This window comes from Peromyscus leucopus, chromosome 23 (assembly GCF_004664715.2).
Source record: "Peromyscus leucopus breed LL Stock chromosome 23, UCI_PerLeu_2.1, whole genome shotgun sequence".
Taxonomy (NCBI): Eukaryota; Metazoa; Chordata; class Mammalia; order Rodentia; family Cricetidae; genus Peromyscus; species Peromyscus leucopus.
The window spans coordinates 12,272,442-12,290,102 of record NC_051082.1 but is presented as its reverse complement, the minus strand read 5'-3'; the positions used below and the strand labels follow the sequence as shown (position 1 = coordinate 12,290,102).

Below are 17,661 nucleotides of genomic sequence, written 5' to 3'. Positions count from 1 at the left end.
ACCATTGACTGGGACTCCAATGAGCGTTCTCCTGGGACTTCAGGCTCCATTTGGATGCGGTTGTCCCAGCAGTAACCTTGAGTGACATGTGAGTGTGCTGCTTTCTGTCACCTCCTTTCCTCTCCCCGTGTTTCCTGAACCCCACAAAGTCCACCTCACAGTGTTGACCAGGGGTGCAGTTGGGATTCCCAGTAAGGACAGTCACCACTACATTGAAGACAATGTCCAAGATTGTGGCAGCACAGGCTAATAATCCCAGCACAGGGGAAACTGAGGCAGGAGGATTGAGTTTCTTTTTCTTTTCTTTTCTTTTTTTTTTTTTTTTGAGACAAGGTTTCTCTGTGTAGCTTTGTGCCTTTCCTGGAACTCACTCTGTAGCCCAGGCTGGCCTCAAACTCACAGAGATCCACCTGCCTCTGCCTCCTGAGTGCTGAGATTAAAGGCGAGTGCCACCACTGCCCGAATGGAGGATTGAGTTTAAGGCTAACTTGGGCGATATAGCAGAACTGTGTCTGAAAAAACAAAACCCCTTGCCCGAATCCAATCCCCCATCATGTCCTCATCAGGACACTATACTTTTCTCATCATGGGGCAAAGGCAGGTGTGAGAGCTGCCTCCCTCCACCCCCCAGTTACTTCTGTTCCCTCCCCCCCCCCAGACAGGGTTTCTCTGTGTAGTTTTGGTGCCTGTCCTGGATCTCACTCTGTAGACCAGGCTGGCCTCGAACTCACAGAGAACCGCCTGGCTCTGCTTCCCAAGTGCTGGGATTAAAGGCGTGTGCCACCACCGCCGCCGCCGCCGCCGCCGCCGCCGCCACCACCACCACCACCACCACCCGGCTTACTTCTGGGTTCCTATAGGCAGTATTTCCATAACACCAGCTCTCAGCACCCACCCCCCTTCCGGTCTTTCTTCACAATTTCACCATGTGGTCAGATATATTTATTTGTCTTTTCATTTGTTTAGTGCCTCCGTCCCTACCCAAGGCTGTCAGCCTGTGCTAGGGATTGGAAGAGAAATGTCCCCTTGTGGTTTGAACACTCGGCCCCCAGCCGGTGGCACTATTTTGGGAAGTTGTGGAGCCTTCAGGAGGTAGAGCTGGAGGAACTGGGCCACACGCAGTTTCACATTCCCTGGGATGTGAAAAGCCACCTGCAGGTTCCCATCACTGTAGACTTAGCTGCTCTACCAGGTCCGGCCCACCATGATGGACTAGAACCTTCTTTCTTCAAGTTGTCTCTGAAGGTCCTATGGTCACACAGGTGTAGAAATGATTGACACACTGCCTTAGTCACTGTTCTGTTGTGAAGAGACACCAACGCAACGCAACTTTTTTTTTTTTTTTTAGGGTCTCTCCATGTATCCCTGGCTGTCCTGGAACTCACTTTGTAGACCAGGCTGGTCTCGAACACAGATCCACCTGCCTCTGCCTCCTTGAGTGCTGGGATTTTCCTTTCTGAAGTATCTAAAATAATAACAACAACAACATCTTATGTAGGCAAGATAGAGCAGCAGGTAAAGGCATTTGCTGTCAAGCCTGAAGATCTGAGTTCAATCCCTGGGACCCAGGGTGCGTGTATGTGTGTGTGCACGAATAAATAAATGAAAAAAAAAACATTTGCTGGGATAATCAATAGCTCAGTCGTAGAATAGGATGGAAGCTTGGCTGAGAAGAAACCAGGCCAGCCCCGAGGCGAGAGCAAGAAGTGCTGTGCAGTTAGAAGAGGAAAAAGTGGATGGGAAAAACGTGAGTCTTGTTTACCGAGGGAAGATCTGTGTGCTGCTTGTACGTTCAACACTGAGCCTGACGGCCGCACTGATTATCTGTGGAATGAAGAGCAGGCAAGCCTGGTGTTTTAGCTGTCTGTCTAAAGACGGTCCACCCTTCTTTCCTTCAATATTAGTGAGTATAATCTTGATCCACGGGACTAACCAGAGCTATGAGTGCAATGGCTGACATGGGTCCCAGACGTGCACTAGCTGATGAGCTTGGATCCCAGACCGTTGCTTGTTCCCTCGGGGACCGAGGTTTTAAAGGCTGTGAAGGTTTTTGTAAACAGCCAATTCGCTGGTGAGTGGGAAAACAGAGGTGAGGTATGGACAATAGAATGGCACTCCTTTGGCAGCGGTGAAAATGTCTTAGGAGTCGGCATGGTTCCCTTAAAGGCCTCGTGGAACTGGACACTTTACCTGGAAAATAAATTTATTTCAGTAAAGGCCAGAGGTCATCACAGCTGGTGCGACACCCTGGATGAGGCCGTTATGATGCTCAGGTCCCGGGTGGACTCCACGGCCGCCTCTATGAGTGGCGCCCCCTGCAGGTGGGCCGGCTCAGGACTCAGTCTGATTCGAGTCTGCACGGGACTCCTTTAGCGGGCAGCTCTCTCTGTCCTCCGGTATGGTCAGCTGCGGTGCAGAACTGGAGCTGGGAGCTCTGGCTGACGGCCTCCAGCTAGCCCAGCTGCTGCTCTCTTGCGGTGTCCAGTCCCAGGCTGTCAGGATCTGTCGAGGGTCACCGCGAGGCGGGCTTGGTAATTGCACGGCGCAGGGGCTGCCCGCTACCCGACAACCGTGTGTGTGATGTTGTTTGATATAGGAAAAACCTTGCTATTTGCAGTTTTCCACTGGCCTGTGCACAGCTGGAACAGGACCTGGTGTTTAAAAATAATCCAAGCCAGGTGTGGTGGACTGGGCCTCGTCTCCCAGCCCTCTAGACACCAAGCCACAGAGAAGACTTTGCCTTTAAAAAAAAAAAAATCCCGGCACGGGAGCTGGGTAGGCGGTGCAGTCAGTCAAAACGCTGCCGCTCAAGTATGAGGGCCCAAGTTCAAATCCTCAGCACCCTTGGGCAAGGCGGGGGCCCAGCCCCGGGGCTGGGGTTGCAAAAGCAAGCTCTTTACCGACTGAGTGATCTTGCCAGCTCCCCAGACAGAGCTTTGACGGTTGAGTGTCAGGTCTAAAAATAACTCCGGGGGCCACGAGACCTGGAGAGACCTCCGAGGACCGGTTAGGAGTGGGAGTGGGAACTCGGAGCGGCGGATGGGTGCAGCTGCTCCTGGTACGTGGGCTTTCTGAACTCAGAGCCGCGCAGCCTCACACGAACTCCTCAGCCCAGGCCTTTTGATTTCGCAAGCGGCGGCTCGGAGGGAATTTACCAACTACAAAGAGTAAAATAGAAAGAGAGCAGCTTAAAAAAATATAAAATAAAATAAAATAAGAGGGGAAAGGAAAGGCCGCCCACTGTTGCCGGTAACTAGGGCTGGATGAAATAAGAGACATTTTCAGTTTTTGTCAAACTTTGGTCTTTTTTCCAAAATACTTAAATGAGAGAAAGATGGAGGCGGCGTGAAGTGTGGGAGAGGGCGCTGCCAAGCCAGGTGAAGGCAGAGGTTTAAATCCGTGCGGAACCCAACAAATTGGTATTGGAAGTATGCTATTAATTAAAAAAAACTTCCTTTTGAAGGCAGCTTGGCACAAGTGTTTGCCCGGCTGAGGTACTTGGGGCATAAAGATTAAACACTAGGTTCAAATTTCCATTCTGCCTTTTTTTTTTTTTTTTTTTAATTAGCTGGGTGACTTCCGGCGGGTTACTAGGCGTCTCTGAGCCTCAATTTCCTTACCTATTAAATAGGGATAATGACAGGACGGAATAAAAGACCTCTTCCTTGGGAAGAGAAGTGTTCTGGATAGTTTTATGTCAACTTGACATAAGCTAAAGACATCTGAGAGGAGGGAACCTCAATTGAGAAAATGTCTCCATGAGATCAGGCTGTGGGCAAGCCTGTAGGGCATTTTCTTAATGAGTGATTGATAGGGGAGGACCCAGTAAATAGTGGGTGGTGCCATCCCTGGGCTGGTGGTCCTGGGTTCTATAAGAAAGCAGGCTGAACAAGCCAGTAAGTAGCACCCCTCCATGGCCTCTGCATCAGCTCCTGCCTCCAGGTTCCTGTCCTGACTTTCTTCAATGGTGAACAGTGATATAGAAGTATGAATGAGGGCTGGAGAGGTGGCTCAGAGGTTAAGAGCACTGACTGCTCTTCCAAAGGTCCTGAGTTTAATTCCCAGCAACCACATGGTGGCTCACAACCATCTAGAATGAGATCTGGTGCCCTCTTCTGTATACACAATAAATAAATAAATCTTTTTTTTTTTTAAAGAAGTATGAATGAAATAAACCCTTTCCTTCCCAAGGTGGTCATGGAGTTTCATCACAGGATAGTAACCTTGACAAATATGAGAGGGGTGGACAGAAATAGACTAATTACACAAAAAAACAAAACAAAAACAAAACCCAAAACCAACCAACCAAAAACAAAACAAACAAACAAACAAAAAAAACAAAAACAAAAAAACAAAAAACTAACAACTCTTTAAAGATCTAGCAGCTTATTGTTTTTTGCATTTAGTATCCAGAATGTGGGTCAGCCTCATGTGTCTCAGGCTAGCCTAAAACTCACTATGCAGCTGAACATGACCTTGAACTCCTGATCCTCCTGCCTCTGCTTTTCCAGCGCAGGGATGACAGGCCTGACCTGAGCAACTATGCCTGGTTTTGGCCTTTCTGGGGATGGAAACCAGGGCTCCCTGCATGCTAGGTGGACACTCTCCCAGGGGGCTGCTTCTGTTTGCAAAACCTGGCAATTGCTTTTCATCTTTTCCAGAGCTTCGATGATGACCTGGCAGGTGTCATAAGCCCAAACACTTCCCCCAAATGTTTAAATGCTTTCTTGCCAAGAGAGAAAGAGGACTTGAATCTCTCCAGAGCTAGCTCTGTCCCTCTCTGTCCTATGTGCCCCAAAGCAAAAGCCTGGTGGCAGCCACCACCAAACCCTGTGTGGGGCTGCAGGTCTTTCAGGGGGAAGGTGGGACTCTGCGTGACTCAGGGCACAACCTGCGCCTGATTGATAAGGACCCTGTGAAGTCCAGGGTGGGATACTACAAGTATGGGGACCCCTCAAAGACAAGGGTCACTGTTGGGGACACCAAATGAGGGACAATGTTAGTGGCTCAGGAGTGATGACCGGGAAGAACTGAAACTGGGTTATATGCCTTGGCTCTGTTCTGTCCCTTCCTCAGGCATTCCGTCTGCAACAATCTGCACCCAGGGAGTCTCCGTGTGACCTGAGCTTGCCACTTGACGTCTCTCATCTTAGAGACCAAGGTCTGAGACCTGCGAGGTCCCAGTCATGTGCCTGCAGCTGTATGGTAACAAGTAGCAAAGCAGGATGGGAACCCAGGCAGGTGGTGCCAATCTGTGCAGCCATGCCATGGTGGGGTGGTGGTGCTGGGCTTGTGTCACCAAATTGCCCTATTTCCTGAGAAGCCAGACACCAGGACTTATAAGTAGCAGTTTTTATATTTTGGCAATGAAGATTTACACTTAAAATTATTGTTTGATTGATGGTTGATTCGTTGAGTAAGTGATTGGCAAGAGTTCCCTGTGTAGCTTGGCCTATCCTCCTCTGGCCCTGGCCTCCTGAGTGTGGAGGTTACAGGCAGGCACCACCCCCAGGCGAAATGTGGCACTGCTGATGTCTGACTCCCAGTGGTTTGCCTTTCATCTTTTTTGGCTTTACCATGGTGTGATGCTGAAAAGCGTTCAGCAGGAGTCAATCTTTGAGTTTTGTTTTGGGGGTTTGTTCCTGAACTAGCAATATGCCCCAGGATCCTCTTTTTAGTACTGGGTGGTGGCAGGGAGCTGCAGATCCCAGGAGACCACTACATTGCAAGGGGAAGCAATGGGGACTCTAGGGATGCTGTGTTGCTGAGCAATGAGGTTGGCCAGGTTTGGGATTTTCAAAGCCTTTCACTTACAGTGCATTTGGCTTATGACGGTGCCCTGGGCTGTAAGTCTAGGAGAATCCATGCATCTTCCTCAATAACTCTCCACCTTATTTTTTTTTTTTTTTTTTTTTTTTTTTGGTTTTTCAAGACAGGGTTTCTCTGTGTAGCTTTGCGCCTTTCCTGGGACTCACTTGGTAGCCCAGGCTGGCCTCGAACTCACAGAGATCCGCCTGGCTCTGCCTCCCGAGTGCTGGGATTAAAGGCGTGCGCCACCACCGCCCGGCCCTCCACCTTATTTTTTGAGACAAGGTCTCTCTCACTGATTGGCTGGCCATTGAACTCCAGGGCTTCTCCTGTCTCTGCCTATTGCTTGGATCTGGCCCCAGATACTTTGACAGTGAGAAGGATTTTCTTCATGGTGCTTCAGCTTTATTATTATTATTATTATTATTATTATTATTATTATTATTATTATTATTTGGTTTTTCAAGGCAGGGTTTCTCTGGAGCTTTGGAGCCTGCCCTGGAACTCACTTTGCAGACCAGGCTGGCCTCGAGCCTGTCTCTGCCTTCGGAGTGCTGGGATTAAAGGCGTGCACCACCACTGCCTGACTCCATGGTGCTTGAGCTTTATAATAAAGCTTTCTTATGACTCTTACAGGATTGTTTTGAAAATGAGATGACCATTGGAAGAGTAGGAGGGGAAGAAGTGGGGAGGGAGGGAGAGAGGAAGGGAGACAGAGAGATGTTGTGAGGCATCCACCAGAGAAGACTCCTAGGACATGGGTCCAAGCCAATAGAAAGTCTTTATTAGCCAGCCGGAGACTACAGTGGGTGTTCAGGACCCCAGTGCAGTCCTGATCCTTTCTCAGGGTGAGCTTTTAAGCACAAAAACCACATCCTGGGTTGACACAGCTCAGTTAGCAAGAACAGTTTGCCAGAAGCAGAGCTACAGAAGCCGAAGAGCAAGGGTTGTACATGTAGGGACTTTCCCAGAACTACGGACTTTGATGGATTAGGTCTTTGTTCTCGTTTTTTTTTGGCAGGTGTTGATGCCTCCATGCTGGGTTCCATGGTCTGAGTGATACGTCCATCATGGCGTCAGCTGTGCTAAGGTCTGGGGGACTGTTGTGTGTGTGTGTATGTGTGTGTGTGTGTGTGTGTGTGTGTGTGAGAGAGAGAGAGTGAGAGAGAGAGAGAGAGAGAGAGAGAGAGAGAGAGAGAGAGAGAGAGAGAGAGAATATGTATTTTTTGTTAGTTTTGAGACTGTAGCTCCAGGATTTGGGAGGCCTTCAGACATGGCTGGATCCAGGTGTTCAACTATTGTAATTGATTTGGTTGTTTTCTCAGAAGGCAGGAGGTGTCCCAGAAGCTCAGGAGGGGCCATTCAAGATTTGAAGCCTGGTGACATTTAAAAAGAAAGAAAAAAGTGGGAACAAATACTTGAGAGAATGCTCAGATGTCTCTTGGAGCAGATGGGTCGTGAGAGTTATTATTATTTTAGTTTTTGTCTGAACTGCTACACTTTTTTTTTTTCTTCCAGACAGGGTTTCTCTGTGTAACAGCCCTGGCTGTCCTGGCTCTCACTCTGTAGCCTAGGCTGGCTTCCAACTCACAGAGATCCGCCTGCCTCTGCCTCCTGAGTGCTAGGATTAAAGGCCTGCACCACCGCCCAGGTCTTGTTCCACTTTCTTAAGGCCTGTGTCTCTGTCCTCAGTGTTGTCAGACCTGGCCTCTTGCTACCGCTGTAGAAGAAGGTTTGAGTCAATCTCCAGTAGAGATGGTTGCTCTCAGCTACTGGCCGCAGGCAAGAACTCTCCCTCAGTTACAGTGGTTGGAGTTTGCCATTCACTAGCATAGAAGGCTCTTTGGCAGTGGTGTTCTTTCATGGCCACACTCTTCAATTTGAAGTCATTTTGTCCCTTCACAGTCACCCACCAGCCAGGGAACCCAGGCCAGCTCCAGATCTCTTCCAAATGAGTCATCTTCCTCAATACTGAAGTAGTAGGTTTTCTCCCAAGATCCTGGCCATCCTGGCTAATTGTGGTTCCTTGGAAGTCACACAGGGACACAGGCCTTCTGGAGTGAGTCCATCCAAGGTCATTGCGGCACTCTGTGCTGTGAGAAAGCCACCGGTAAACCTTAGCAGCTGATAGACAACCTACAGAAACAAAAAAAACCCTAAACAAAGTCAAAACCAAACCAACCCAGACCACAGCCACCCGCAATACGAAGGCAGAGATCTGGGAAGGTCCGCAGAGAATCAAGAATCATGTCAAAAGAAGCTGGCCTCAAAACTACAATCCCACAGACCCAGGTCCTTAGTGCTGGGATGACAGACATGTGGGACCATGGCCATCAGGGGATACCCCACCCTTGCCTCTGTGGTACAGGACACGCCAGGGCCTTGTCTGTTCTAGGCAAGTGCTCCACCACTGAGCATATCCCAGCCCCTGTGAGCAACACTTATAACAGGTGTATAATATTTCATGGAGTGGCCAAGTCTGGACCCACATAAGCAAACCCTGGTCAGCAGGCATTTCGTTTGACTCTGACTTTTCTCTGAACTGGCTCCTCATTGTGTCTCTCTTTATTTCAGAGTCTCCATCTTTCCATTTTCCTTGTGTTGATAGCCTCGTCAGTGGCTCCATTTGTATTTTTGGGGACATGAGGAAACGACACAGCACCTGCCAGCTTTATCAACTTTGCCTGGACCCCTTTGCTCCCTGTGGTTGCGTTTCTGTGTGGAGCAGAGGTCAGGGTCCAGGGAAGAGTCCTGCATTTCTGCCAGTATCATAACCTCTGCTCACCTGCAGCTGTCCTTTCAGGTCTGACCTCATTTGTTTGGATGATGACCATGACATCATCAATGTCAACTGGAAGCAGCTCTGTGCCTCAGTTTACCACCTACACAATGAAGGGGCTACAGCGTAGTATCTTACAATTTTAAACATTTATGTATTTATTATTTATTTATTTAGTGTGTGTGTGTTTGTGTGTACATGTTCACACACGTGTATCACAGCACAAGTGTGGAGGTCTTGAGTGAGCTGGTTCTCTACTTCCACCATGTGGGTCTCCCGGGATAGGGCTCAGGTTGCCAGGCTTGGCAACAAGCTTCTTCCCTTGCCTAGACATCCTGCGACCCCCAGCAGAGACTCTTTAAGGGTTTGAACTTGGCAGGTGGTTAGAGCCTTTGCAGATGGCAAACCAAAGGTCGGGAGTCACAGGCTTCATAAACAGTCTTGACCTTGCTAGACCCTGCATAGGTTGCTCTCTGAGCCCTGCAGCTTGGAATCTCTTTAGAATGGGTTTCAGAGAAAAGGACGACGGGGTGGGAGTCTGCTGGGGCAGGACAGAGGCCCAGGTGCCTCCACCGTGTCTGTGTGGCTGTCATTCAGATGTCACCCTAGTGGGTTACCCAAGCTCCCCTGGCTAAGACGCTCACTGGACTTTCAGAACTCTGAACTGGACCAGCATCCTCAGCTAACTTATGAGGTGTGGCGCCCTCAGTGGCTGAGATTCTCCCGAGTGGCCCCCACCCAGGTAAAGCTGGGTCCTAACTGTAGAGAGCATCTCAGGGCGACTCTGTAGAAAGCAGAGTTGGGACGTATTAACCTGAGTATTGATGGAAGGACGGGGGTTAGAGAAGAGAGGTACTTAGAGGGATGAGATGGTCGTACCCAAGTGTGAGTGTGGCCTTCTGAAGAGACGGTCCCACCTAAGAGGCGGAGGCGCCTACAGGGTTTTGAAGGATGCTGAAATTACTTTGCTCAAAGATTTTCTGAGGGACTTTCACTCACCCTTTACCCCGTTATTGTCTTTATTCTTCCCGCCCCCATAAATGAGATAATACAATGGCTCTGGATTCCCAGGGTAGGATTTGCACTCTGATAAGGTAAAACTATAGGTCACAGGGTCACACAGTGGGATAAGATAGGGCTTTTATCCTCTAGAAAATTGCAGGAGCGCAGCAGCGAGAGCAGCCATACATGGTTGTATATGTCCAGACTTTATGCATGGCAATGATTTTTTTAAAAATTACATTTATGTGTGTCTGTGTGCACACTTGTAAGTATGTGTACATATATACGCACATGAATATGTGTACATACGTGTACATTTGTGTGGAAGCGAGAGGCCAGCCTCAGGTGTCATTTTTCAGGAGCTGTGCATTTTGTTTTTTTTTTGAGACAGGGTCTCTGAATGGCCCAGGGCTGACTGATTCATCTAGGCTGGCTGGCCAATGAGCCTCAGAGACCCTCCCGTCTCCACTCCTCCAGCACTGGGGCTATAACTGCGCATCACCACACTTGGCTTTTGAACGCCAATTCTTATTTATTTATTTATTTATTTTTGGTTTTTCGAAACAGGCTTTCTCTGTGTAGCTTTGGAGACTGTCCTGGAACTCGCTCTGTAGCCCAGGCTGGCCTTGAACTCACAGAGATCCGCCTGCCTCTGCCTCCCGAGTGCTGGGATTAAAGGTGTGCATCACCACCGCCCGGGCCCCAATTCTTATGTTTGTGAGATGAAAACCTTATCCACTGAGGCACCTCCTCAGCCCAGGTCTGATCTTGACTCTATGCCTTTCCTTTGTGAGGTGAGCTGAGTGCCCATCACAAAGACTTAGGCCTCCTGAAAGCCTACATGGGTAGGGGAAGACATCTCATTCCTTCACCTTGGTTGGGTGGCCTGGGCATAGCATCATTCACAAGGCTGGTGTGTGACTGGTCCAGCTGAGGGGATTGTGTCACTTCCAAGAGCAGTAGAGTGATGAGGACTAGACAGCGAATTTTCATGCAGTCTCCACAGTGTGCACCATATGATTTAAAAAAAAAAAAAACAATTTAAGTGGCAGTCACGCCTTCCATCCCAGACCTCAGGAGGCAGAGGCAGGCAGATCTCTGTGAGTTCGAGGCCAGCCTGGTCTACAGAGTGAGTTCCAGGACAGCCAGGGCTACACAGAGCAACCCCCAAACAAAACAGAACAAAAACTGGAAACTGGCATCTGAGAACCAAGAGATCCTGGGCTGGGGAGTTAGCTCGGCTGGCAGAGTACTCATCTAGCATTCAAATTAGAAACCTCTGGGGTGATTCTCATCCACATTAAATGGGGTGTCGTGTGGTGGTGGGTGCCTATAATGCCAGCACTTGGGAGGCAGAAGCAGGAGGTTAGAGCTGTCTTCTACATGGGCTTCTGTACACGAAGTCCAGGCCAGCCTTAAGATACAAGAGACCCTGTGTCAAAAACAACGCGAAACTAATCAAGAGATCTCACTGGAAATCTGGGCTACCAACTGAGAAAGAAGCTTGAGGTGCAAGCCTGGGACCCTGAGTTTGATCCTCAGAATCCAGATAGAGGTGAAAAGGGAGAATTAAACCCACAACATTGTTCTAGGATTTCCACATGCATGATGTGGCACCTCCCCCCCGCCCCCCATCATGGGTGTGTACACACATAATAATGCTAATAATGACAAACTGAAAAATAACCCTGGACACACACTTTTAATCCCAGCACTCGGGGAGCAGAGCTAGGTGGATCTCTGTGAGTTCGAGGCCAGCCTGGTCTACAGAGCGAGATCCAGGACAGGCACCAAAACTACATGGAGAAACCCTGTCTCAAAAAACCAAAAAAAAAAAGAAAAAAGAAAAATATCCCTAAGGAACCACATCAAGAGGGTTGAGAGCAACTGTCCCTTTAAGTGAGCAGGGGAGTCTGTTCCTGTTTGTCACCGAGAAGAAGGACATTTTCTTTCCTCAGTGTTCCCTGCAGGCATTTTGGTTCCAGGATTATCCTACTGGATCTGCTCCCAGCACCAGCACCAGCAGGTTCGGGCTTTCAGAACAGGACCCAGATCAGTCCCCGGCAGGGAGTCATGCCAAGCGGCCTCATGGAGCCCACGGGAATCGCGTGGCCTCGTTTCCTGTGATTTGTTCTTTGAAAGGAAACCATCACTCCAACGACAGCTGGCAGGGGCAGATGACTTGCTGAACACATGGCTGTGTGTGTGTGTGTGGGGGATGGCCAGCCACCTCATTCTTCTTACCTGTGTGAGCCGCACTCTGAAGCCTTCAGTCAGGACCGCCTGTCTCAGTACAACCTGGCAAGGGGCGGCACTGTGTAAAGCGTCTTTTATTTATGTGGTGACTGGTGCTGCTGTGGCCGGGACACTCATGAAATAGTCCCTGTGTGGTAGCTCTCAGTGCACCAAGATGATGGTCAGTTCCGGCTGAGGAGGGTATAGTCTGTTCTCCACGTGCTCCGTTCCTCCGTGTGATGGAGGATGGAGCCGTCTGTTGTGGTCAGAATCATTCAGAGGCTGGAGAGGTGGCTCAGCATTGAAGAGCCCACTTGCTGATCTCGCAGAGAATCAGAGGTCTCAGGACCCATGTCGGGCTGCTCACAACCACCTGCCACCCCAGCTCTAGGGGATCCGGTGCCCCCTTTTGGCCTCCGCCGGCACCTGCACTCATGTGTACTCAAACCCACACACATACACCTACATAATTAAAAATAATAGAAATAAAAAAAGACTTTAAAAAAAACCACTTTAGCAGAAACTGTGCTCTGCACAATGTGCGTCCACACCTACAGTTCATATGCTGAGATCGTGACTCCCTGCTTGATGGTGTTAAGAAGCCGTTCCGGGTGATGATGTATGGAGGGTGGTGTGATCTGAGTGGGATCAGTGTCCTCACATGAAGAGATAGCGCCTTGGGGGTGTGGCCTAGTCAGACAAGCACTTGCCTTGCTGGCATGAGGACCAGAGTTCCACCTTGAAACCCAAATGAAATGCCATGTGTGGTGTGGCACTTGCCTGTGACTCCAGCACTGGGGAGGCAGAGACAGGCCGATCCCTGGGGGCTCGCCGATCAGCCAGCCTCACTTAGTTGGAAAGCTCCAGGCCACTGAGAGACTCTGTCACAAAGGAGGTGGACAGTTTTCCTTTGGGTCCTCTGCAAGAGCTGCAAGTGTTCTTAACCACTGGGCCATCTTGCCAGCCGGCTAGTCTCTGTCTATGAATTGTAACAGCTGCAGATTTTCAGATGAGAGGTTAATTGGGGATCTGGGTGTGCCACACCTTCCCCTCAGATATTTGAGATGCTGGTAATTAACCTCTGCGTTCCAAGGTGTGCCTGTGAGTCATTTGTCTTCCCGGGGTTCTGCTGGCTGTCAGCATCTGTCTGCATCTTTCCACGCCATCGCCTGCTGCATTGGTTTCGACACATCACCAGGACGGTGGTGGCGGCGGCGGCGGCGGCGGCGGCGGCAACGGAGATATTAAAAAGTGAGCCACACTGTCTCTGGAACAGGACAAAAGTGACATTCTATTCCTGGGGCTGAGAGGTCCGTGGGGAGCCAGAGGGGCCTGGGAGGCTCAGGGCTGGTGCTGTGGAGCCTCCGGTTTCAGGGTGGAAGAACTGTGCTCGCCTAGGGAGCCAGCACCTGTGAAGTAGCAGAAGAAAAAGAAATCTAAAGGGACAGTTTGTCTGCACTTACACAATGTAGCATTTCACTAACTGGTTAAGGGCAATCAACTCAATTCTAGTATTGTGACTTTTTTGTGGTTACATTTTAATTTTTTATTTTATTTCCCCATTTTATACTATTTTAAAAATGTATCCACTGACAATTTTATACATATATACAATGTATCTTGACCATGTCCATTCCCATTCATCTCTCTTGTTACCCTCAGACATGCCGGAACATTCTCTTCCTTGGCTGGCCTGGAACTCCTTATGTAAACCGGGCTGGCCTCGAACTCACAGAGATCCGCCTGCTTCTGCCTTCCAAGTGCTGGGATTAAAGCCGTGCACCACCAGTTTCCACTAGTGAGTTCCTTGTGCTTTACCGAGTTATCTCTTCCCGGTCCCCTGACATTTTCTTTTTCTTTTCTTTTTTTGGTTTTTCGAGACAGGGGTTCTCTATGTAGTCCCAGCTGTCCTGGAACTGACTCTGTAGACCAGGCTGGCCTCGCACTCACAGAGATCCACCTGCCTCTGCCTCCCGAGTGTTTTGATTAAAGGCGGGTGCCACCACTGCCCAGCTTTCTTTCTTTCTTTCTTTTTTTAATTTAAAGGTGATATTCTTGTCTGTCCCGCCCCTATCCTTGGTATAGTGGTGGGCAGGTGTGTGGTGTCTGCCGCTCTCTATGCTAGCAGCTTTTAGTTAAGTGGCTTTACCTTCAGTTGCAGCCTCCTGGGTGTGGTGAAGGCTGAGTTAATTTGCATAGAGGATTCAGGCAGATGTTCAAACCTGTGCAGCTTCCTCACCCATTTCTGGGCACCTGGCAAGAACAGGCTGCACTCCCACTGACTTCTCCGTCCAAGGGGAGCCACTTCCCGGTGCTCCTGGATTCAGAGTGCTCCCTGGAGTGGGAGGGGAAGTAATTAGAAATGGATTTTGGGGAAGGTGTGATCTCTTTTCCTCTGTCCCCAGGTGGCTGAATAATTAAAGCCGGTTCTGACAGTCCGTCGTCGGGACTCCAACATGGCTCGTTATGACCAATAGCAACAATGGCCAGTGACTGAGGGCTTAGGCTGGGCCAGGCCCCACCCCAGCTCCGTTCTATTGTGACTTTCCGGAGTTAAGCAGAGTAGGGAGAAGGTTCTGAGTTCAAGTCCTCATCTTACCACTGAGCAGGCATGTCTTCAGGCTAGCTTCCGTTGCCTCACTTGTAAATGAGAACACTGCTGCTCTGTCACGGAGGTTGAGCCGAGGGTTAAATGCCTCAAATGCCTCCTGGATGCAAAGTTCTTCCTGAGGGGTTGGGGATGGTCACACAGGCCACGTTAACTTTTATGAGCATTTCCTCCTCCGGCTCTCACAGAAGCCCTCTGAGGTTGGTATTAAAGACACTTGGCTCATTTCGCGTGGCTGAAACACAGGCATCTTCCACACTCAATTCTCTTTCACGGTCTTGGCACAGTGGCTTTGTGAATGGGATGGAAATTTGACCCTTATCGAGAGGAAATGGGTGTGGATACCGTCTTCCCCAGAAGCAAATGATCTGGGGCTGTGAATCCCCCCAAACACATTAGGAAAATAAAGGTAAGTTGTACAGAAATACATAGAGCCTGGGAGCTATTTAAAGTTTAAAAAAATGGGGCTTTCAAGATGGCTCAGCCCCTAAAAGGGCTTGCTGCCAAGCTTGAGGATCTGAGTTCAACCTCTGGGATCGAAGGAGAGCACTTTCTCTTGCAAGTTATCTGACCTCCATATATAATATAATATGTATATTATAACACACACACACACACACACACACACACACACACATTTGCAATGTTGAGGATAGAACCCAGGGTCCTCCACGTGCAAGGTAAACACTCTAATGCAAAGCCACATCTCTACCTCTTGGGTTTTTAAAAGTATTACAGTATGTATGTATGTACATGTGAAAGTCCATAGGTGTGTACCCAGGTGCCAGTGCATGCCTGAGTGTGATTATATGTAGAGGTAAAAGGACAACTTGCAGAGGTTAGTTCTCTTGCCTTCCCTCATGTGGTTCCTAGATATCTGCTTGTCTGTTTTTCTCTTCCTTCCTTCCTCCCTCCCTCCCTCCCTCCCTCCCTCCTTCCTTCCTTCCTTCCTTTCCTTTCCTTCCTTCCTTCTTTCCTTTCCTTCCTTCCTTCCTTCCTTCCTTCCTTCCTTCCTTCCTTCCTTCCTTCCTTCCTTCTTTCCTTCCTTCCTTCCTTCCTTCCTTCCTTCCTTCCTTCCTTCCTTCCTTCCTTCTTTCTTTCTTTCTTTCTTTCTTTCTTTCTTTCTTTCTTTCTTTCTTTCTTTCTTTCTTTCTGTCTCTCTATGTAGGCCCAACTGTCCTGGAACTCACTCTGTAGATCAGGCTGGCCTTGAACTCAGAGATCCACCTGTCTCTGGCTTCCGAGCACTGGGGTTAAATGTGTGCACCATCATGCCTGGCTGGGCACTGGATTTCTAACTGCTTTAGCAGCAATCACCTTCGCCTACCCCCTGAGCCACCTCACTGGTCACCTCATGGGGTTTTAAGAAGAGGTCTCACTACATGTCCTGGCTAACCCCAAATATGTAATTCTCCTGACTCAGCCTCCTAAGTGTTGAGGTTATAGCCACGTGCCACCATACCTGCCTTGAAATCAGAGTACGGACTCCTTGTGGGTTCATCTCTTTATCACTGCCTGATCATTTTGCAGACATTTAAGTATTTTACACGTGCGGGTGTTTGCCCTGCATGTCTGTGTGTGCACCACACGTGAACCTGGCTGTGCAGGCCAGAAGATGGTGTGTCAGATCCCCCGAGACTGGAGTTACAGATGGTTGTGAGCTGTCACATAGTTGCTAGGAATTGAGCCCGTGTCCTTTGGAAGAGCAGCCAGTGCTTTTAAACCCTGAGCCATCTCTCCAGCCCCTCTGCATGATAATTTTACTATTGATGTAATTCTTTGTTCTATTTTCTAAGCTTTTGACCATGTAACTTTGAACTGACCTGTTTTGGGCAGCATTTTCTATCTTCACTAGAGGTTTATTCTATTTTGTTTGTTACTGGGTCTCATTATGTATCAGACCAGGCTAGCCTTGAACAGAGATCCACAGGCCTCTGCCTCCCAAGTGCTGGGATCAAAGGCATATGTCATCATATCCGGCCTACCTGAGGGTTTAAGAAAAAAAAGTATATATAAAAGTATATAATATTATATAATATAAAAGTATATATAATATTCAAAATCTGGAACATGAAATAAACATAGACAGAATCTTTTCAGAGCAGAGTGTGGTGGCACATGTCTGTCATCCCGGCGCTTGGGAGGTGAGGCAGGAGGATCAGGAGTTCAAAGTCATCCTCAGGTACATAGCAAATTGGAGGCCAGCCTGGGCTACGTGAGACCCTGTCTCACACCTTGTCCAGGCAAAAGGAAAAAAAAAGTAATCCTAAATGATACTTTCTGCAAGCTTGTAGACCTGTGTAGAATGTACACTCCAAAGATATTAAGGCATGGGCTTTGTTAGTGCTTGGATCCTGGATTTTTACACCCGTGTGTTGGTTTTGGCTTCACCGTGGGTCTGGCTTTGCTTTGAGAAGCACCAGGTGGTGGGAGGGCAGCTCAGGTGCCAGGAGTGGATGAGGTCCCAGAGGCCGGAAGAGCAAGTGGACTGTCCCTGTTGGCTTGAGAAGGGTGATCTGAGCTGCATCTGCCCTAGAGTGGAAGACCGTTGATTGATGGCTCTTTCCTAGGGCACTCCGTGTGAAGTCCTGCCCGTGAGAGGCTCCTAGTGAATGTTCATTGAATTGAATGAGCAAACTCCTGAATTGGGCCTTGGGGAACATTCCTGAGCTCAAGGTTAATTGTTTGTTTCATTAATTAAGGGCTCTGCTTCCAATGGAGACTGTGGTAGATGTTTCCTGTGGCTGCAGCTCAGATTGCTAGTAAATATTGACAAGATGGTGGAGGTGAAGGCCCCTGTAGCATGAATCTTAAAAGTTCTTATTAATAAAAACAAATCTGGGCCAGGTATTGGGGTGAAATGCTGGATGGTCAGCGAGGCAGAACAAGCCACAGCTAACCTCACCTGGCCAACTTCTCAGCTGGTCTTGTTTCCTCAGACTGGAAGCCTCTGTGTCCTCATCTCCGAATGGTTCTCAGCTGAACTGTGCTGCTCAAAACCTAAATGCTTAACCAGCCAAATGCTTAACCAGCCAAATGCTTCTAGTTCCTGGTCCTCACACCTTATATACCTTTCTGCCTTCTACCACCACTCCCTGGGATTAAAGGCTTGCTTCCTGGGATTAAAGGCGTGTGTCACCATGCCTGGCTGTTTCCAATGTGGCCTTGAACTCACAGAGATCCAGAGGGATTTCTGTCTCTGGAATGCTAGGATTAAAGGTGTGTGTGC

The 17,661-nt window shown here is 48.9% G+C and overlaps 1 long non-coding RNA gene across 1 annotated transcript; it reads left to right on the top strand.

Moving 5' to 3' along the window:
* The first annotated feature begins 2,937 nt into the window (after positions 1 to 2,937).
* On the top strand, positions 2,938 to 8,755 carry LOC119086556. The gene is made up of 4 exons (XR_005089862.1): positions 2,938 to 3,058; positions 5,077 to 5,161; positions 6,830 to 6,898; positions 8,383 to 8,755. It is a non-coding gene; the product is annotated as an uncharacterized LOC119086556 (long non-coding RNA).
* Positions 8,756 to 17,661: the final 8,906 nt, after the last annotated feature.